Here is a 7,777-nt window from a genome sequence, read left to right on the forward strand (position 1 = left end):
ACCAGCCAGCCCTGAGCCTCCGCCTCCTTCCCGCCAAGGGCGCTCGCCGAGGGGCGTGCGGGGTGCCAGGGATCCCCGGGGAAGGGCCCGGTCCTTGTCGTTCGCTTAGAGCTTGATGTGCCCCTTTCAGGCCATGTGGGCCTTTCATTTGCATATTTACCAATTACAGATAGAAAACCTGTCCCAGATGAAGTGAGCAGTTTCCTTTGATTCCCGCTGACGGCAGTGCAGCTAGGTTTCCGCACCGCGGGCCGCCCGCCCCCATTCCCTCAGTCGCACACACCCTCACTCGGCAGCGCCGCCTGCAGGGCGTTCGGCGCTGCAGAGCGCACACCTGTCTGCTTGGGTAACAAACTGCGGGGAGGGGACGGGGTCTTAAGGTCATCTAGTCAACTCCTCTGGTAACAGACAGGAAAACTGGGGCCAGGTCTTGGGAACCACGGCCCCTGCAGTCTGGTGCCGCTCCCACCCACATCGGGTGGGTCGGGCCTGTTCGTCCAGGAAGGGCTGAAGAGGGGTTTGTGGGAAACAACACTTAAGAATTGGTGAAACCTGCCCTAACCGGTTTGCCCTGTGGATAGAGCATCGGCCTGCGGACTGAAGGGTCCCAGGTTCGATTCTGGTCAAAGGCATGTACCTTGGTTGCGGGCACATCCCCAGTAGGGGGTGTGCAGGAGGCAGCTGATTGATGTTTCTCACTCATCGATGTTTCTAACTCTCTATCCCTCTCCCCTCCTCTCTGTGGAAAATCAATAAAAAAAATTTTTTTTTAAAAAAAGAATTGGTGAAACCTAAGAAACAGTCTGCTTCCTTCGGCCTTCCTAAGCTAAGAGCTTGATGCATACATTAAACTAGCCACAGAGAAGAGCCTAGAAACTATCTCCACTCTACTGTGCGGAAATGACTCTCCAAGCGCTCTGAGCTGGGCACCCTCTCCCATACAGCACAAACTCGGGGAGTGGATGAATCACCCACCTCCTCGCACTCCTGCTTTCCTCTTACTGGAACGTTCCCTCTTCCTCCATGCCCCTATCCTATACAATTCTCTCCACCTAGAAGCTTGCCAGTAATGAAGGTGCTGGTGGAAACTTTGCTTTGAACATTGTCCCTTTCCTGGGCTGGGTCTGTGCCCGCTGCTCTTCCCACTCTAGATCCACAGAAACAATGAGAAACACAAATGCCAATCCCATTTCAATTTTCAAGTAGCCACTTTTTAAAATGCTAAACTGTAAAATTAATTTTAAGAATATATTTTATTTAATTCAACATGTTCAAAATAAAAAACTACTAGTGAGATAGCGCATATTCTTTTATACTAAGGCTTCAAAACCCAGTGTGTGTTCTATACTTACAGCACGTCTAAATTCAGAGGCTGCACATGTAGTGGCTTACGAGTGATTTGTGGTTATGGTATTGGACGGCACAGCTCTAGACTCTCTCCCAGGCCAGCTCACCATGCTGGCTGTCATCAGCCTGCACACACACAGGCTCACACTTTTATCTCAGCACAGACCTCCCCTCTGAACTCCAGGCCCAGGCGCCTGTGCTCCTCAGCCTCCTACCCTCATGCCTGCATCCTTTTGCCATCCACCAATCTATCCCCGACACTGCAGTCACACTAGACTTTTCAAAACACAGATCTGTCTCATCAGTCACTTCTCAACTCATCATTCTTTCTTGCTCCTGGGATGAAGATCAAACTCTTTTATGGCCCTGAGTGATCAGTTCTTCCTACCACCATTGGTCTGGCTCACCCTCTGTCTTCAGTACCTCGCATGGTGCCTGGCACATAGTAGGGGCTCAATGAACATATGTTGAAGACATCAGCATGTCTACTGTGTTCTGGCTTAAGGAATAACATTCTAGCTGACACTCATTCAGCACTTCCATTGCCCTAGGCATTACCAACATTTTACAGGTGCGGAGAATGGGACGCAAGGGAGTGAAGTAACTTGCTCAAGGTCACACAGCTAGTCAGTAGTGGGGCCAGAATTTGAACCCTAGCAGTCTGGCTCCAGAGTATATACTTTTAACATCACACTGCTACCAAATTAGTCAATTTCCATATCTATGCACAAGAATATTGATAACCTCCCTTAAAGGACTGTCAGGAAGACCAGGGGAGAGAGTGAATGTGGAATAATCCACTAACACAAAGTGTGGTGCCAAGGTTCGGTTTCTTGATGAGGAGTGGAGAGGTTGGACAAGTTGGCCTCTAAGGCCCCTTTCAGCTTCAGAATCCTGATTTCTCGTCCTTCTAGAGATCAATAAAGTCTTATAAATGCAAAGGGGAAACATTATCATTAATGAACAGTTAAGCGATGGGTCCAGAGGTCCTGTACCCCTCACACCTAATTAATGGTGGCAGCTCTGGCCCTGGATTTCCCAAAACTCGAGAGGGGGCAAGATAAAAGTCCTTTCCATGTCCAGGGTTCACTCGTAAGGTAGTTCTTTTGGATCCTATTACATGTTAGGAAGCCTGCAAGCTGAGAAAGAGAAAATGGCATTGTGTTTTCTGAAGGCACTTGCTCCAACAAGCTGATCTGGACACAGATTGGAGGATGAGGGGATGGCAGCGGCTCCAGCTGAGTTCCTCCGCAGATGACTAGCCAGCAGGAAACAGACACCACTCAGCTCAGCAGCTCCAGGGGCTTCCTCCCTCCCCGGCAGAGGACTGGCAATGCTGGGCATCTACCGGGTTCAGAAGATAATCCCTCTAGACGCTCTTCCTGTCGAGAGATAATAATAATACTCACCATTTACAGTATTGACAGTTTGCTATGCCCCAGGCACTGCTAATCGTTTAGGTAACATTTATTTCTCACAACAAAAGCCTTGTTATCCTTGTTTTCACGTGAGGAAGCTGAGTATGTTTACCTGACTTCCCTGAGGTCACACATCTAATGGGATGGAGTCGGAATTCAGATCCAAGCTGCCTGACTGGAAGCCTGACCGAAAGGGGCCCTCCTGCAGTGCAGAAGTGATAGTAATTACTAGAGTTAAACACCTAAAATAATACCCCGAGGCCGGCAACAAAAGGGCCAGCTTACTCCTCTGAAGTTGTAGAAGCAGAATTCACAGTGCTCTGCATAGCATCAGAGTTGAAGAGGCTGCCCCTCTGAAAGCGTCAGGGCCACCTCCGCCGCTGCCACAGCCACTCCACCCAGTGGAGGTGTTGGGACTGTGAGCCCTCCTCGGGCTCTCCTTGCCTTTTTCTTTTGTTCTTTTTTTTTTTTAATATATTTTTATTGATTTCAGAGAGGAAGGGAGAGGGAGAGAGAGAGATAGAAACATCAATGATGAGAGAGAATCACTGACCGGCTGCCTCCTGCACATCCCCTTCTGAGGATCAAGCCTAAAACCCGGGCATGTGCCCTGACTGGGAATCAAAACATGAACTCCTGGTTCATAGGCTGACGCTCAACCACTGAGCCATGCCTGCGGGGCTCTCCTTGCCGTCTTCTTCTTCTTCTTCTTCTTCTTCATTTTTCTGAGAGAGAGAGAGAGAGAGAGAGAGAGGAACATCGACCTGTTGTCCCAATTATTTATGCATTCATTGGTTGCTTCTTGCATGTGTCCTGATTGGAGATCAAACCTGAAACCCTGGCACCTGGGGACAACACTCCAACCAGCTGAGCTACCCAGCCAGGACTTGCCTTTTATTCTTGCACCCCAGAGTCCTGTGAGCACCCATGGTGAGGACGGGCTGCTCACTCAAACATACAGAGAATGGCTGAGAAATGAAAGTTGAACACCCCCACCCCCACCCCCACAAACACAGAAGACATTCCCTAAAAGCCCCTCCCCTTTCTTTCTCCCTTTGGGGCCATTATTACTCAATTAAATTCTGTATTTCAGTGGGGTTCCTTTTATTTAGCTGTTAAATAAAGGGAAGGGGATTCATTTTCCTATTTTTGCTTTCTTTCCTAAAATTTCCAGCTGGCTACCTCAACCCCATTCGGTTATCATGTGTTTATGCAACTAGACCTATTTATGTTCTTAAAAGAAACATTATTAATTATTAATAAAATTTCCCAAGATAAAAGCTGCCTGTGCACTAAATAATATAAATAGCTAAATATATTGAATATACCAGACATTATTCTGAGAATATGTAACCCTAATAACAGCTCCATGAGGGAGGTGCCATTATCATCATCATCACTTTACAGATGAGGAAACTGAGGCACAGAGAGAATGAATAGCTTGGTCAAGGTCATTGGCTAGTAAGTCATGGGGCTTAGGATTTGAAACAAAAAGTCAGTGTTTAGAGTCTATGCCATCACTAGAGCTAACATCCTAAATCAAGGTTGGGCTGTCCCTGGGCCCTTGATCCCTTTTAGAAAAGAAGGACTGTCTACCAACACCTGAGCTCTCTGAGGCAGAGGCTGCCCCTCTCACCTGTGGGTCCCAACCCCTCAGCCTAGTGCCACACCCTGCAGGTATTCAGTTCAAGTTTGAGACAGGAAAGGTCATTACAATGCATGACTATGGAGGGTGGAACAGGAAAGCAAATGGAAAATCAGAGACTCTCAGAATCCAAAGGAATTGCCTTTCTATTTCCCAGCCAATGGGAGAACTGGATTCCTCTACTGACTCTCACATTCCCAGGTCAAATCACATCCCAGACAGCCTGCCCAAGAGGGCTGATTCTCTGCTCCTTGGAGTGCGCACACATCAGCCTGTGCTCTGCCTTCTGGCGAGGCGCATAAATTATTCAAACCCTTCTTCTGTGTGATATACCTTCAAATATTTGAGGAGAGCTTTCACTTCTCTCCTATATTTGTCCAAAATAATGTCAAACTTGAATATTGAGCTCAAGAATTCCTCATTTCCTGTTCAAGGTTTACAAATGAAGGCAACATATCCTTTTAATCATTGCCTTTTCCAGGATGGAATTTGAAGAGGTGAAAGTACATATGCCAAGGTGTTCAGAGAACACAGAAAAACAAGAAGATGCTTTATTTTTAGATGCTTAGAAAATGCTGGAATAAGACTCATTTATTCACTCCACCTGACCAGGACCCTCAGAGCCCCTCAGTAACTCTGCCTGCTGCTCTCCTACCTGTTCTTGGAGACCTCCAGCCCTGCCCTCTCCTCTCTCCTTTGTTATTCTCAACAGGTGCCATTGTCTTCCACTTCATAGAAGAAATGGAAGCCATCAGATCAAATGCCCTCGGCTTCCTCCTCATCCTCAACATTCATACTTGTCTACCCCACTCCCTTGCCAATGCTTCTCCTTTGGTTTATCCTCTAGATCTCATCCCCTCTCACCTCCTCAGAAAATGCTGCCATCATTTCTCCCTTCCTCCCAGGTCACGGCATGCCTCTCCACCAGCTCCTTCCCCTCGGCCCGTAGACGCTCCACAGCCATGACTATGCCATGACCCTCTCTCTTCCCTCCACAGCCAAACTGCCAGGAAGAGTGGTCCATGCTTTCTCACCCCCCTCATTCCTCACCCTGAGTTCTGTCCCCACACCACAGAACCTGTAGCTTCATTTGCGTTTTGAATTTAACTCCCTGGTGCATTTTGATAGATCCTCCCTTCCCCCAACTGGTGGGCGGAGTATGACATAACCTGCAGCCCGGAAATACCTGAGTGACTAACCAGGTACCTTATATGGACTATACATTGGACCACCAATCCACACCTGCCAAGTACCCTAAGCCCTCGTCCTATATGGACCATACAGTAAGCCACCAATCTGTGTGCGCCGAGTACACTAAGCCCCCACCCCTTCCCATTCCGCCCCTCAAAAGGCGTGCCCACCTCTGCACGAGTTGCTGTCCTCCCCTTGCGAGACAGCCCGGCAGGTCCTTCTCCTCTAATAAAGCCTGTAGTCCTGGTTTTCGGCCTCTATCTGATTTTTCACATTTTACCTGGTTGCATGTGGTTTTGGTTTCCAATACCCAACTCTCTCCTTGCCCTCCTATCTCCTGAATGCTCTTTTTAGGGCTAATCAATAAAAACTTCTGCCCTGGCCTTTTTTCAGTTTATCGCTTCTCCCTTCATGATCTCAGCCGTGGCTGCAACTAGCACCCAGATACCAATGACACTGAATCTGTAACTCCAGCTTTGACCGCTCTCCTAAGACTGAGACTAGCAGTGAACCTAAGGCCTCCTAGGCAGCACCATCGGAAGTCACAGGCATCTCAATTCCCCCACTTAATGGCACTACTATTCACCCACTCACCAGAGTCAGAAACCTGGGGTCCATGAAGCTTCCCACTTCCTCTTCTTTACACCCCCAGTTCCACTGCCCACTAGATTCCAGAGTCTTGCTTCAAAGCTAGTTCTCAAATTTGAATGTGCCTTCAAATCACCTAGGGATCTTATTTAAAATGTAGCTCTGATTCAGTAGATACGGATGGATTGCAGCAATGACCTCTATGCCCCACCCGTCCCTGTACACAGTTTAAATATGTGCACCCTGTGTAACACCCCAGATCAGAGAGGGAAGGTTTTCAGCACAGCAGCATGTTCTTTCTCGCCTCCTCCCTATCACTGCCCCTCCCCAAGTTCAGCACTCTTTTATTTTTTCAAACAACTTTTTTAAAATATATTTTTTATTGATTTTAGAGAGGAAGGAAGAGGGAAAGAGAGATAGAAGCATCAATGATGAGAGGGAATCATTGATCAGCTGCCTCCTGCATGCCCCCTACTGGGAATTGAGCCCACAACCCAGGCATGTGCCCTTGACCGGAATCGAACCTGGGACCCTTTGCTCTGCAGGCTGACGCTCTAGCCACTGAGCCAAACCAGTTAGGGCAATTCAGCACTCTTGTGGCCTTGATCACCTCAGACTAACTTTGCCTACATTTAAACTTCATGTAGAGAAAAATCATACAATACGTACCCTTTTGTTCAGGACTTTTTTCACTCACCATTGTCTTTGTATATATCAGCAGGTTGTTCTTTTCTATTCCTGTGTAGCATTCCATGGTATGAATATACAACAATTTATTTATCCATTCTCACATTGTTGGGCATGGGCTGTTTCCAGTTTGAGGCTACTCTGAATAAAGCTGCTATGGACATAGCATTTGTGTACACTCCTGTGGGTAGAGGCTTTTCACACGCCCAAAGCTGAGTTTTCGGCGTTTCCCCACATGCTGCTCCTCCTACAGTCTTGCCCATCCTGGGTAATGTTAACTCCATTTCTCCAGTTGCTCAGAACAAAAACATTGACGTTCTCTTGACTCTGCTCTTACTAGCACAAGCCTACTGACTCTGCCTTCAAAATATATCCAGAATTCAACCTCATCTTACCAAACTTTCTGCCCTCCCCTTGTCCAAGGCACCATCATCTCTGTCCCAGCCACGTGGCCCATATCTCTGTCTCAGAGCCTTTGCATGTGCTATTCACCTCACCCCTTTAACACCCATCAGTTTGGCTCATTCCCTCACTTTCTTCTGATCTCTACTCATAAGTTATTATCTTGCCTTGGCCGGTGTTTTTCAGTGGTTAGAGCGTAGGCCTGCGCACTGAAGGGTTGTGGGTTTGATTCCTGGTCAAGGGCATGTACCTGGGTTGTGGGTTCAATACCTGGCCCTGGTTGGAGCTCATGTGGGAGGCAACCAATTGATGTGATGTGTTTCTCTAACATTGGTGCATCTCTCTTTCTCTCTCTCTCTCTCTCTCTCTCTCTCTCTCTTTCCCTCCAATCTTCCCTCCCTCTCTCCCTCCCTCCCTCCCTCCCTCTCTAAAAAGCAATGAAAAAAATATCCTCTGGTGAGGATTTTAAAAAATACTTATTTTAAAGTTCCTTCCTCAA

General features: G+C 47.6%; 1 protein-coding gene across 1 annotated transcript in view; it reads right to left on the reverse strand.

Annotated features, from left to right (window-relative positions):
* Positions 1–7,777, reverse strand: part of ANK1 (ankyrin 1, erythrocytic) — a 624,245-nt gene that overhangs the window by 215,550 nt on the left and 400,918 nt on the right. The gene's annotated exons all lie outside the window — the stretch shown is intronic.

This window comes from Myotis brandtii, unplaced genomic scaffold (genome assembly GCF_000412655.1).
Source record: "Myotis brandtii unplaced genomic scaffold, ASM41265v1 scaffold103, whole genome shotgun sequence".
NCBI lineage: Eukaryota > Metazoa > Chordata > Mammalia > Chiroptera > Vespertilionidae > Myotis > Myotis brandtii.